The following is a 15,482-nucleotide window of genomic DNA, read 5'->3' as shown; positions in this document are numbered from 1 at the left end:
GTATATCAATATACAATAACAATATATAATTCCTTTCTTCCCAATCAAGGAGAATAGTCTCATCAACACACCAACAATATTAGATATATACATGGAAATTAGCTCAACAACATAGTCATAACATGCTCAAAACAGTCCATAAACTCAACAACTACAACACAACACTTTATGACCTTTCATCTATAACTATTTTCACTTTTAAGACTTGCTAAACCTTCAAAGCAACTCAACATAAGAGATAGTATGAAGAACATACATTATACTTGAAGAACATTAGCCACACCAACTTTCTTCAAGACCAAACTCACCACAATATCAAGCAGAAGCAAGAACAATCACTTTTCATGAACTAGTTTGGTGTAATCTTGTTGGATTCTTGATTTATGGGTTATAAGTGTTTAAGAGAAGTGTGTGGATGTTTCTAGAGCTCACAAGAAGTGTAAATGATGAAAAAAGGGGAATAATAGGGTATTTATACCCCTTAAGAGTCGGTTCCACCGACTTTCCAAGTGGGGCCCGCGGGGAGCCATTTGGCACCTTAGAGGCTTATCTTGAAATGCCCATAACTCCCTATTCCAATATCGTTTTGATGAATGATTTATTGCATTGGAAACTAGACTTCCTGAACTTCAATTTAGGCTTTTGTTTCACTTCAAAACTCCTGATATACTAGGAGATATACTTCTTTAAATTTGACCCAGAATTTCTGTCGAATTTTCCTTTCTTCGATTTGCTTGGTCCCGGAATCTTCCGAAACTCTACATACATGATATTTATCATTAATCATACTTGATAATGGTCATATCCCTTGGTTCCAAGGTTTTCCTTCTCGGTTACGACTTACGAGATCGTAATTCATCCTTTATTTCATTGCTACGTACTTTTCATGGCTTGTACCTTTCAAAACTTCACAGGACGTCTCTGATACTCCATTAATACGGTGAAATGCGTGGCGTGCTCATGCGTGACCAATTCTGTGAGTACAAAAAATATGAAAAAAAAAATATAGTATCCACGTGTGCCCAATTCTGCGAGTAAAAAAAAATATGAAAAAAAGATAGTAAAACGAAGAAATGCATCAAATCAATCCAAGGGGCAAGGATGAACTTTCAATGTACCTTCATCAATGTGACATCTGCGTGGTCAACAATTAGAACCCTCTCAAATGGTAATTATACCGTTAGTTGATAAAACGGTAATGAGCGTTGCTAAAAAGATAAGTTTTAGCAACCTTCCAAACTAATATAAGTTTTCCAACAAAGATTACCTCTATAGAAGAAAGATAAACGACGTTTTTATCCTTGTATAATTCTGCCTCCCCGATTTTCTGAAGGAATAAAATCAATAAAAAGTTATTAACAGCTTAAAACAGTTTTCGTACTTCACATTGGAGCTGCATAGTGTTAGGATTAAGAGAATAAGCTTTAAGCAAATCTGTTGATATATTGAAACAGGGCATAGAAATGAGAACAACAGTGTTTTGAGGTTATATAGAAGACGGCATAATGTTTACTTAGCCCGTGTAGCATATTACATATATAAGGTCCCCTCCCCAAAATAATATGTCAAGAGGTGACAATTTACAAGTTCCTTTATTGCTTAGACTTATGGCTTTGAATTTTAGAAAAATTCCACTAATTTCTGTATTCTCGAAAAAGTATCCCGTACATGCCAAACATAAGAGAGAATCAAGGATTTAATTTATTTATTTTTTGGTAAAGTAAACAAATTGCATTAGGAAGGAACCAAGCAGATGCAGTGTCACAGAGAAATCTAAAGGTTCAACACATAGCGTACATGAAGCTAGATTGGTGAGCAAAAACCTGTGCAAAAACCTATTCTACCTTAGAAACCCTGCTAAAAAGGAATCAAGGAACCAACAAAATCCAAAATGTTATCAACACTATTACAGGAGTATGGAAATGCAAATTAAACAAACTAACTAAGCAGATTCCTTTCAAGGAACTGGTAGGAGTTGATTTCCCATCAAAGCATCTATTGTTTCTTTCTTTCCAAATCCCCAAGTTGGGTAATGCCTTTTTCTAACACATAATGAATGATCTAAACACCATAAAATGAAAAGAGCACTAAGGATCAAGCAAGTGCATGTATTAGCAAACTTACAGTGATTAGGCCAAGAGGGGAAGCAACAATCATGTCTGACGAGTAGAAGTCACCATACAATTTTATGCTCCTCCTAAAATAAAGACATGCATAAGATTTGCATTTAAAAAAAAATGACGATAAAAATACTCTATATATATCTGAGTAGAAATCACCGTACAATTTTATGCACCTCCTAAAATAAAGACATACATAAGATTTGCATTTTGAAAAAAAATGACGATAAAAATACTCTATATTGATCTTACTTTGATATTATACTGTGGAGTTGCTGATATCTATGTACGCAGTTTCATTAACTTATGAGTGTTGCTAGCATGTTCTACCCTACTCAGTAAGAAAAGAATTAATGTCTCGATTTGTCCATCTTCATGTATCGTATATTCCATATTGAACTAGGTGCCACATCCATGAATTGATAGTCAAAGCTTAATTTCTATATAACCAAGTAAAAGTGTCATTAGTCAAAGTGGATACATACAACCACAAGATGACCCATGAATATACATGAGGTTTTCAAAATTGTTGTTCTTTTGATAAATTGTGATTTTATTTAGCAAGTTGTGTATCAAGGGGATCTTTGTTGTATAATAGAACAAACACTAATACCAACATTGAATCGGTCAAGATCAAATTTGTTTATCAAAGTGCTTCTCTGATTGCTCAAGACATCTCTTTTCAACCGAGGAACAAAACAAGATCATTTCGTTCCATTTTTAGTAAAATTGTGAAGGGTATTCCATTAGTAATGAGGGCTACTGTTACATGCAGCATACATCGTCCTAAAATAAATAAACCAGGAAGATATGAATGCAAGGTGAGATAGACTGATTTAACTTCTCATAGGAACCTGCTTGCATAATAACATAGGTAGTTCACCAAGTTGTTCATGACTGAATAATGAGAAAATTATGTGTCCTTTGAATAAAGTTTACCAGCAATATATAGAGCATCTAAGTTGAAAAGTACTTGGACAAAGAAATGCAGCTTTCATGGTGTAGTAAATGATTGAGCAATTTCACCAGAGTTAAGAAATATTCCTAGTGAACTTAATTCCAATCATGAAATGGTCATTGTTTTCCCCCCAAACAATGCTTGAAAATCAGATGGTTTTGAGGTCCCTTTTAATGTCACGACCCAACCGGAGGACTATGACGGTCACCCGGAGCTAACCTACCGAGCACCACAAAACACACGTACATCTCATATCCATACCTGAGTGGGCCATTTTGCTAGCTAATATATCTCATCATTTGTAAGGACACAATCCCGAAAGAACTATACACATATATACGTCATCAAACTGGCCCATGTGTACAAGCCGACAAGGCTGTAAAAATGATATAACAAAATGTGGACTGAGGAGGTCAAAAGACATCTAACGGTGTACATCTGTCTACGAGCCTCTACATGGAATACATAATGTAATAAGGATGGGATAGGACCCTGCCATACCCATCTGTACATAGAACCATACAAACTAGACTGCAGCTCAGGTACAAGTGGAGTGCTCCTATACCAAAGCTGAGATGGCAGCCTATGAGTCTGAACCGTTTCCCTGTCTACCTGTGGCATAAACGCTGCGTCCCCAACTAGGACGTCAAGACGAATAATGTACTGAGTATGTAAGGCATGAATAACAACATAATGAAAATATAAGGATTACATAAGATAAGAAAGATCAACCTGTACCTCTGAATGCCTCTTAAGGCGGATGTCATGTATGCTTAGCTTTTAAAAAAAAACATTTTCCTACATACATATATATAGTATCTTGTCCAGCCATTCAGTCTTAGTGTTATCATCATTATCCCGCGTCTAAGGTAACATCATAATCTGCCCACTGCAGTGGTGTGCATATCTACGTGCCTGCCTGGCCGACTATAGTGCGGCGCGGTGTGAGAAAATACATACATATATATAAAGCATGCATGAGAGCCCAAATAAAAGCTATAACTCTATCGAAGTGATGTAAGGTCAATAAACCTCCGATTATCATTATGGAACTATCATCATGAAAATATCTCACCTTCTAAGAACAAAATCATAAGATGAGATCAACATCAATGAATAAAATTAATAATCATATGATAAAGATAAATAATCATGAGACAAGTGTGATATTTGACACAAATATCATATTTCTTGTAATTTTTACATCCTATTCTTATGACTTTTATCGCTTAATCTATGATGAAATCATCGTATTTGGGCTTATGTTGTTATATTTCATATGTGTAGGCACGATGAAGACAAGCGATGGAAAACCGGGCTAAAAGTGGTTGATTTTGGAGCATATGATGATTATACGAGGCGACCAGGCGAAGAGCACAAGTGACAAACTAAAAGAGAAGAAAAATTGGATTGAAAGAGGCATATGTGCTAGACCCGTAGCACGGGTCCAGCACGTGAAAAACTGAACTGAAGGATGCATATGTGCCAGACCCGTAGCATGGGTCCAGCATGTAAAGTTCAAGCTGCGGGAAAGTGAAGGCTCGTGCTGCACGCGTGTCGCGGACTGGGCACATTTACAATCTGAAAATCACTGAAGGGTCTGTGCTGAGCCCGCGACATGGGGCCAGCACGGATGGGCTCAACTTGTCCGACATTAATTAGGATTTTGTCTATTCTTGAGTCAATAAATTCCTAGACTATAAATACGTATTTTAGGGGTTGAGAACGGTATGCTGAGAGACTTTTGAGACAATTGTAAGCTGTCATTAACCCTTCCTTCCCCATTTTTACTTTTATCTTCATAAACCCTAAGCTAATCATGAATTATTTTGTCTATGATCGAATCATGAGTAGCTAATCTCTTAATTCTAGGGTTGTGGCATAAGACTTGAAAGTTGGTTTGATGACAATTATTATCTATTGATTTTTCATATTTTGGGTTATTTATTTATTCTTGATCTTAATTATTTGTTTATCTGGCCAATAGTTGAACACTATCTGTGGCATGTGAATTGAACTAGGGATAGGGAATTTGCATGCGTAATAAGAATAAATAGGGCTTGTTCGATATAATCGCTTCGCTAATGAGGATAGGAATATACCCTTTAGCCTAGCTTAGTTGAATACGGATGAGTAACTTGTTACCTCTAACGACCATAGGGATATAGGCATTATAGTAGCATCTACAGCCTTGTGAGCAACTCGGAAGATACTCATAAAGTTATAATTAACCCGTCAACTAGTAACCCAGGAAATAAGATAGGTGGAATTGTCTGAAGATCAACTGGATTGTCGAAAGCCATGACCCTGGAACTTTCTCTCATCTGATAAACCTTACAATTTTTGTCGAAATACTCTCAGTCACAAAAACACCCATCACAAATTGTTTACTTTTCAGTTTTAGTTTAGTACAACAAACATCTTGATTTTCACTTTCTTGAATTGTTTCATTCGAATTTGAATTAGCTTAACAGTAGAATCTAAGTCTCTGTAGGATCGATATCTGGAATTAACAGTCTATATTACTTGTACGACCACATATACTTGCGTGTGCGTTTAGGAGCAACAAGTTTTTGGCGCTGTTGCTGGGGACTTAAAAAAATTTGCTGTTTTTCTAATTTGAGTTTGTTTTTCTATTCAAGTCTTTAATTTTTTGTTGTTCTACTTGTGTCACTTCAGGTTTCTCTGGTTTATGCGAAGCACTAGATGTTCAGGAAAACGGTTACTTGATCTTGATCCCGAAATCGAAAGAACTTTTCACAGACAGAGAAAAAATGGTTGACGATGCAACAAGACTTACTCTTGAACAGGCAGAAAGGGATAGAAACAGAAACAGGGATGAACCAGGTGCCAAGGCAGCTGCAAGGGCACAAGAACAATGAATTCTCTTGTCCAGTTATGCCAGGCCTAGTCTATTCCTAAGGCTATTGTTAGGCCTGACATTATTAGAATTTTTGAGCTAAAAGAAGGAATAGTGCAGCTGGTGCAATATACGTGCAAGTATATGGGTAAGTCTAGTGAAGACCCGCATAAGCACTTGATGCAGTTCGTGGAGTTGAGCGAGAATTTCCAATATAGAGATGTTCCCGATGATTATGTGAAGCTGTCCTTATTTTCATTCTCACTGATTGGCGAAGCGAGAGAATGGTTGACGAATCAAACTGCAGGTTCTATCACTTCTTGGGAGATATTATCAAATAAGTTGATCGACAGGTTTTTCTCACCCAAGAAAACAAAGGAGCTGCGAGGAAGAATTGCTAACTTCACTCAGAGAGATTCCGAATCTCTACCACACGCTTGGGAAAGGTATAAGGGCTACTTGCGAGATTTCCCCCATCACATGCAGCCAAAGGATATCATTGGCAACTATTTTGTAGAAGGTCTTAACCATGAATCAAGGGCCCTGTTGAATGCGTCAGCTCAAGGGCAGATCTTAAACAAAATTGTTACACCCTGGAAAATTTCACGTTATCAAGCCTGTGGAGGGCTTAGTATGAGCTCAAGGGAGAGCAGAGTTATACAAGGATTAGGGATGAAGATTATATTATCTGAGTACAAGAATATATGTATGATATTTGGAGATTGTATGGAGTAAATCAGTTAACACGTTACTCGATGATAGCCCTCGTAACCATAAGTTAAGGTGGGACCCACATGTTGGGATGGTGTAAAGGACATATAAAAAGTGATATGAGTAGTACATGGAAAGTTGAGCAAATCTTAAGAAGGACCCTTAAGCCAAATATGGGCATAAGCCCTCCAAAAGGATGATTTAAAGACACGTTTTCGGATGCCCTGACTTGGAGGGGCGAAAACGCTATTATAAGTTTGGAATTTGGAAAAAACACCAACAATTAAAGTTGTAGATAATTAAAAGAGTTTTCCAACCGTAGGTCGTGGGCCCTCACACAACATCGGGATCAAAATTTATGGTCATTTAAAGATCAAGACTCTAAGTTGCCAAAAGGCTCTGCGGGCCCCGCGTGAGGAAGTCGGTGAAACCGACCTAGGAAGGGTATAAATACCCCCATCAACCCCGTTTTTTCAGCACAATAACATTCCAAAGACTCCTAGAAATTTCTCCACACCTCCCCCAAACATTATAGTCCAATAAATCAAGAATTTAACAAGATTACGCCAAACTAGCCCACGAAAGGTGATTTTTCTTGCTTCTACTTAAGTTTGGCGTTGCAGAAAGTTGTTGTGGCTAAGTTTCTTCAAGTATAAGGTATGTTCTTCATCCCATCTCTTATGTTGAGTTTGTTTGAAGGATTAGCAAGCCTAGAAAGTGAAAATAGTTATGGAGGAAAGGTCATAAAGTGTTGTGTCGTAGTTGTTGTGTTTATGGGCTGTTTTGAACATGTTGTGGCCGTGTAGCTGGGATGATTTATATGTATAGAGATGGTATCTAATGTTGTTGGTGTGTTGATGAAATTATACTCCTTGATTGGGATGAAAAGAAGTGTATATTGTTGTTGTATGTTGAAAAACATCGTGTGGGATTTTTATGGAATATATTGGTATGGATAATAGTGTTGTTGATGTTGGTATTGTTGTTGTTGTTGATTGGTTACTGAATTGTAATTTTGGGCTAGACATATAAACAAGGGAGATGCTACCCGATTTTCGGCAGAATATAGAATAGTTTGATTTGAAACTTGGAACAAGTGTGCAATAAAAAGTCTAACGTTAGTATAACTCCTCTTAAATGTAGACTTGCGAGCTCGGACGAATAAGCGTAGCTAATAGGAGGTCGAACAGGTATGTTAAAGCTCTTCCCTTTCTTTCAAAGGCATGATTCCTATGTTATGATTCCATAAATGTTTCCATAACCGCCTTGTTTTCAAAAGCTCGAAGTTCATGACTCTTAAAGCCTCTTATAATGGTATATGGAATACGTTTTGTGATGATTGCGACAATGATGATGATTCTCTTCTGTTGAAACTCCGAAGCTATACATTGAGGGCATTACGAGATTATTGATCTATTCCATGAATCCCTTAACCGTACTTATCGTTGATGGTCTCACCTCATGTTACTCGTTCCTTCGAGGTGAGATATAGCGACGATAACGATTCTATTTCCAGTGCCACCTAAGTTCATGATTCTCGAGACTCCCGTGACATCGTTTATTTCATCTTACGCTGGTTGATCCTTCAAGGAATGATATGATGATAATGGTGATGCTAATGATGGTGTTTATTTCATTTATGTATTTTTATGTGTATGTATGTATGTATGCATTGCATCCCACTAATTAGCTGGGGATAACACCGCGCCTATATGGCCGGGCAAGATAACACTGCGCCTATATGGCCGGGCAAGATAATACCGTGCCTATAAGGTCGGGCAAGATAACACCGCGCCTATATGGCCGGGCAAGATGCTATATATATTACTGTGCCTTAATGGCAGGGCAAGATGCTATATATATTACCGTGCCTTAATGGCCGGGCAAGATGCTATATATATTACCGCGCCTTAATGGCCGGACAAAATATTATATATGGATATGTATGGAAAAGTTTTTTTTTTAAAAACTAAGCATGCACGACATTCGCCTTAAAAGGGCATTCAGAGGCACATGTTGATCTCTTTTATATTACTTTATCCCCATACGTCCACTATATTATTTTCCATGTTCTGTATTTCTTACTATGTCACTGTTCATGCCTTACATACTCAGTACATTGCTCGTACTGACGTCCCTTCTTGTGGACGCTGCGTTTCATGCCACACAGGTGTATACAGATAAGTAGAGGATATTGCTAGAAGATGTGCCAGCTGGATTGGCGAGCTCCAATTCCTTCCGGAGTGTTGCCGAGTCAGAGTATCTATGTTATGGTATATTGATTTATGTTAGAGACGTTGCAGACAGAGTCACGTATATAGCATGTCAGTCTTGCAAGCGGCTCTGCAAGCCGATGTATCATTAGGAATTATGTTACAAATTTCATATGATTACAGATTTTACTTGAGTTGAGAAAGACGAAATGAATGTTTTTGAAAAGCTTTCATTATGCATTTCATTTTGTGATTTAAGAGTCTAGTGAGACTATGAATATACTGAGAACCAGCGGGTTCGCTCGGCTCTAAGTAAAGGGTCGGGTGCCCATCATGCCCTATCAGACTGGGGTGTGACAAATTGGTATCGGAGCAGTTCATCCTAGGGGTTGTTTTTAAAGTCGTGTCCAGTAGAGTCCTGTTTATGGGTGTGAAGCCGGCCACACTAATGAATAGGAGGTTGCAGGGCATCTAGGAATTATTGACCTTCTTTCTGTCTTAGATCATGCGATAGAGCCAAGTCATAGGAAAGGAGATTTTCTATACTAACCTTTGACCTCCGCAGAAGCACAATATCGACGGGAGAAAGTGAGAGAGGATATGGGAAGTCACAGAGGTAAGTCACTTCGTTAAGGCTACATTATCAGAGAATATATATATATATATATATATATATATATATATATATATATATATATATATATATATATATATGTGTGTGTGTGTGTGTGTGTGTGTGTGTGTGTGATAATAGATCGGTTGACATATGAGGTAAGTTTTGATATTTTTGTTCTTTTACCTGAAATTGGGAGCCCTGGGTAGCTAGGATATGTCGTATACATATATATATGCCTGTGAGGCATTGTTGGTATTTGCTGCATACAGGTTTTGGATAGTAAGAATTGTGAGGGAGACTCTGTCACGACCCAACTAGGGGCCGCGATGGGTAACCGGGGCTAACCACCTAGCACCGCTCGTTCTACCGCTTATCATACTCATTAGACATTCCTTTATCAAATTCATGCTCAATTTATAAGAAAACCATCCCTCATTTGCAACATAAATACTTTTATAGACATAAGCCTTTAGACTATCAAAATAATATATATATATATATATATACATAGTAGCAACCTCGTGAGACCATATAACCCACCCTGCGTATCTACGAGCCTCTACTGGAGTGCTAGACATAAGGACGGGACAAGACCCCGTCATGCCCAAAATACATCTACATGAATGTACACAAAAGAATAATCTTAATCACCTCCAGAATAATGGAGTGCTCTCTAATCAGCTACTGCTTCTATGAGTCCGGATCAAGCTCACCTCCCTGTTTACCTGTGGGCATGAACACAGAGTCCAAAGAAAACAGACGTCAGTACGAACATTGTACTGAGTATGTAAGACGAGAATGAAAAAAATATGACAGAAGGATCATAATCCATAAGAGAAAAAAAAAACATAACCTGCATGAGTGTCATAGGCAAATACATTTCGTACATATATCATATTTTACATATCATGGTACATATGTCATCACATCACATGTATCATTTCATCATAATCCTCATCGTTAACCCGCATCCGGGTAACCATCATATGCCGCCCACTAGTGGTGATCATGCCCGGCCCTTTAGGCTCGGTGTAAACATAGCAGCCCGCCTTAGCGGTGACATGCCCGACCATCTAGGCACGGTGGAATCATATGCATCCCGCCTTAGCGGTGACATGCCCGGCCATATTGGCACGGTGGAATTATATCGTCACATAGTCAATCATAGCCCATCATTATTACACATCTCATGAACATATCACAATCTTATCATAGCTCGGCATTTTCATACATAACATAAGCATTTTATAAGCTAGCATTATTAGTCATCTTATAGACATATCATGACTTAGCATCATTTCACATTTATCATTAGGAGCATACATTAGACTTTGAAGGCAACCATGGCTATGTCGGGGTGACGTAAGGTCGTGAACCCCCGATTATATTATGAGCATTTAAGAGTATTCTGCCCCACCTTGAAAGAAATAATGTATAAGGTGAGTGTTAACAATAATGACATCATTAACGTTATAGGATCATCACATCATGAACTCTAGAATCTCTATACTTCAACTCATCATCATCGTTATCATGCTCGTATGTAGTTTGGTATATCTGCGGACTCATAAGCTCCATCATATTGGAGAATCATGGAAAACTTGAAAGATTCCTGCCTTTGAAGGAAGGGATTAGCCGTACATACCTTTGTCATTTAACTAATCTGGCGCTTGCTTGTTCTCCTTTAATGCACCCGTTCTACCTTCAAGAGAATTCGTATCGACATTAGCTAACAATTATAAGAATGGGCTTACTAACGCTAGAAAAAATTGGACAACATTTCCTTTGTTTACTTTTCCCATGTTCTATATCAGCACCCAAACGATCATATCAACATTCACAATATTGCAACCAACAATCATCATTTGTCTACATTTACCAACATTCACCATTTCTCTTCAATTTCTCCACAATTATAGTTATAGCTCATTATCGCGTTTTCTCATATATAAAACTTATTCCATGGTCTAAATGTCATTTATAACGTATTCACGATCACAACATACCAATATTCATCATTCATCCCAACCACTATTCAACAATGACACTATTTACTCATTTATGACCCATTTTCTATGTCTTTCTACAATTCAAGTGTCTTAGCCTTCCAATGCCTTAAACAACATGGTATGGTCATGAAACTTACCTTGGATGATGGATGAACAAGCCTTGAATGGAAATTCTCCTCTAGCACCAAAACCCTACTTCACTTCCTTTGGGTATTCTTGAGATAGATGAACTTTTACTAAGTTTCACACACTTGTTTTCATGGATTTGAAGTGGTTGATCTTGGATTTACTTTGATTTTTCTTGTGGATGAATGTTAGAGAGAATATTATAGAGGTTCTTGACCAAAAATGGTGAAAATATGAGTTGTGGGTCGAGTTTGGTCTATTTAAAGTGGTCAGAAAATTCTGGACCGACACAACATGCGGCACACTTTGCTAGACGCAAAGCGTGCTTTGCTAAACGCATGTTGTGTTGCAAACCATGCAGAACCTCAAAATTTCATGGGCACACTTTGCTGCGCAACTGCGTGGCTGTAGGTCGTGTTTGCTGGACGCATGTTGCGCCAGATGTGATATTTTGCCAAATTTTCTCCGAAACTTAGCTCCGATGATGCGACGAGTCTTAAACCTTCCCGAAGCTTACTAAACATGGTTTTTCTCCATTATATACCCAAGATGGACATGTCTATCCCCATGACCTTGAAAAATTTATCATATTTCCCAAGGCTAGGACAATTCGCATTCGGCGAAACTCAACATATGAAAATGAGAGGTGTAGCATTCTTTCCCCCTTTTGGAACATTCGTCCTCGAATGTTTAACACTCGGGATGTTATGAAAATTCCGCCTGAGTTTCCCCTGTAATATGGCACTACCATCCTGTCACAACAACCCATAATATGACTGCCTCACAGGGCCACAACATAATAACAACATATCTATGGCCACACACGACCAAAAGCATGAAAAGTAAGCGTACATACCTTATATTGTTGGCGTTTCATCTTGAATTTCTCCTGGGGGTTGGAATAAATGCGGGTACGTGGATTTCATTTTCTCTTCCGCTTCCCAAGTCATTTCTTCTCGATTGTTGTTTCGCCACAAGACATTGACTGAAGCCACTTCCTTGCTTCGAAGTCTTCGTACTTGCCTGTCTAAGATGGCGATAGGTACTTCTTCATATGTTAACTTTTCTATCACTTGCACATCATCTATCGAGACAATCTTTGTGGGATCCCCAACACACTTGCGGAGCATCAAAACATGGAAGACTGGATGGACTGATTCAAGCTCCGAAGGCAAGTCCAATTCATAGGCTACATGACCCACCTTGCGGATAATTTTACAGGGTCCAATGTATCTAGGACTTAACTTCCCTTTCTTGCCAAATCTCATCACCCCTTTCATTGGCGACACTTTTAAAAATACCCAATCATTAACCTGAAATTCCAAGTCTCGTCAGCGATTATCCACATAAGACTTTTGGCGACTTTGGGCTGTCAACAATCGATCTCGAATCACCTTAACTTTTTCTACCGTTTGTTGAATCAATTCAGGGCCTATTAGCTGCACTTCTCCTATTTCGAACCATCCGATTGGGGACCTGCATTTCCTTCCATATAAAGCTTCATACGGAGCCATTTGAATACTGGAATTGTAGCTATTGTTGTATGCAAATTCAATAAGGGGTAATTGATCATCCCAACTACCACCGAAATCCAGCATACATGCTCGTAGCATATCTTCTAAAGTCTGAATAGTACGTTCGGCTTGCCCATCATGCTGCAAATGAAATGTCGTACTAAGCTGCACTTGGGTACCCAGACCTTCTTGAAAGGACTTCCAGAACTTGGCTGTAAACTGTGCTCCTCTATCTGTGATAATGGACAATGGAATACCATGGAGTCGCACAATTTCTTTGAGATACAACCTCGCATAATCTTCTGCTGAGTATGTGGTTCTGACTGGAAGAAAATGAGCTGCTTTCGTGAGTCTATCCATGATAACCCATATAGAATCATACTTACCACGGGAGCGAGGTAACCCCACAATAAATCCATATTGATCACTTCCCATTTCCAAGTAGGAATTTCCATCGCTTGCAATAATCCTCCTGGCTTTTGATGTTCGATCTTTACTTGTTGACAATTTGGACATTGAGCCACAAATTCTGTTGTGTCTTTCTTCATGCCATCCCACCAATATATTAACTTGAGATCATGATACATTTTGGTTGCACCTGGGTGAATAGAATACCGAGAATAATGAGCTTCTTCTAGAATTCGTCGGCGCACTTCTGCCACATTCGGTACACATAGCCTGCCTCAGTATCTAAGAATTTCATCCATAGAAATGTCAAATGGAGACTTCTCTTTTTCATAAGATATGTCTCTGTAATGGCTCAACTAAGGATCTTCATATTTCCGCTCATTCACTTCTACATTCAGAGATGAAACTGTGGGATCATAAATGTCAATTCCTGCACTACCTGAATCAATCACACGTACTCCAAGATTAGCTAATTGGTGGAGCTCATGAATCATTTCTTTCTTTTCTGGTGAAACATCACATAGGCTACCCATGGATCGACGACTAAGTGCATCGGCTACTGCATTCGCTTTTCCGGGGTGATACAAAATATTCACGTCGTAATCTTTCAATAGTTCTAACCACCGCCTCTGCCGCAGATTTAACTCCTTCTGTCTGAAAATATACTGAAGACTCTTGTGATCTGTATAGATATCGACATGCACTCCATACAAGTAATGTCTCCATATTTTCAATGCATGAATAACCGCAGCTAATTCAAGATCATGAGTTGGATAGTTCTTTTCATGTTTCCGCAGCTGCCTTGAAGCATAAGAAATAACTCTACCATGTTGCATCAATACACATCCTAATCCAACACCGGAAGCGTCACAATACACAATATAGCCATCTGACCCTTCTGGAAGTGTTAAGACTGGGGCTGAGGTTAATCTGTCTTTCAACTCTTGGAAGCTGCGTTCACAAGCATCATTCCATAGAAATTTAGCTGACTTCTGGGTTAGCTTCGTCAATGGGGCAGAAATAGATGAGAATCCCTCTACGAACCTTCTATAACAACCCGCCAATCCCAGAAAACTGCGAACTTCCATAGGCGTTGTAGGCCTTGGCCAACTCTTCGCAGCTTTAATTTTCTGAGTGTCGACTCGAATGCCATCATCTGAAATAACGTGGCCCAGAAATGTTACAGAATTTAGCCAAAACTCGCACTTTGAAAATTTTGCATACAATTCCCGGGCTCGAAGAATGCCAAGAACAATTCGCAAATGATCTGCATGTTCCGATTCTGTGCGAGAGTAAACCAGAATATCATCAATAAATACTATCACAAATAGATCCAAGAGAGGCCTGAATACATTATTCATCAAATTCATGAAGACTGCCGGAGCATTAGTCAATCCAAATGACATCACCCAGAATTCATAGTGGCCATATCTCGTTCTGAAAGCTGTTTTGGGAATATCTCCTTCACTAACCCTCACGTGATGATAGCCTGACCTCAAGTCTATTTTAGAAAACCACTTGGCACCCTGTAGTTGATCGAATAAGTCATCAATCCTTGGGAGAGGATATTTGTTCTTTATCGTCACTTTGTTCAACTGCCTGTAATCGATGCACATTCGTAGAGAACCGTCTTTCTTTCTCACGAACAAGACTGGGGCTCCCCATGGTGATGAACTGGGTCTGATAAACCCCTTTTCGAGCAAATCTTTCAACTGCGCCTTTAGCTCTTTCAATTCTGCCGGAGCCATTCGATAAGGAGGAATAGAGACAGGCTTGATGTCCGGCAACACATCAATTGCGAAGTCATTCTCTCTTTCTGGAGGAAGACCTGGAAGTTCATCTGGGAATACATCCGGAAATTCATTCACTACCGGAACTGATTGGAAAGTTGGCGACTTTGCCTCGGTGTCATGAACTCGGACTAGGTGATAAATATAGCCCTTGGCT

The sequence above is a fragment of the Lycium barbarum genome, chromosome 7, assembly GCF_019175385.1.
Source record: "Lycium barbarum isolate Lr01 chromosome 7, ASM1917538v2, whole genome shotgun sequence".
NCBI classification, from domain to species: Eukaryota; Viridiplantae; Streptophyta; class Magnoliopsida; order Solanales; family Solanaceae; genus Lycium; species Lycium barbarum.
The sequence above is the reverse complement of the archived record's forward strand: the minus strand, read 5'-3'. Positions refer to the sequence as shown.